A 278-nucleotide genomic window follows, 5' to 3' on the forward strand; every position below is an offset into this window, starting at 1 on the left:
GCGGGGGTGGGCGTGGGGGCTGCCAGTCCCGGTGGGGACGGTGAGGTCAGGAGCCGGCTGCATTTCGGAGTAGTGAGGAGCGGGGCAGGCGGCTCAGACCCTTCTCCCCATCCCCGCGCGACGCTCAGGGTGCCCCAAGGCTGTTGGCACCCAAACGTGTGCCCAGGAGCCCCCGGCCTCCCTAGGGGTCCGGTGCCCCGTTTTGGCTAGAGACAAGTGGGAAAAGGCTGTTTCCTCTCCAGAAGGCAGATGCTTCGATCCAAGCGGGTCCTTCGGAG

This window comes from Phaethon lepturus, unplaced genomic scaffold (assembly GCF_000687285.1).
Source record: "Phaethon lepturus isolate BGI_N335 unplaced genomic scaffold, ASM68728v1 scaffold22820, whole genome shotgun sequence".
NCBI lineage: Eukaryota > Metazoa > Chordata > Aves > Phaethontiformes > Phaethontidae > Phaethon > Phaethon lepturus.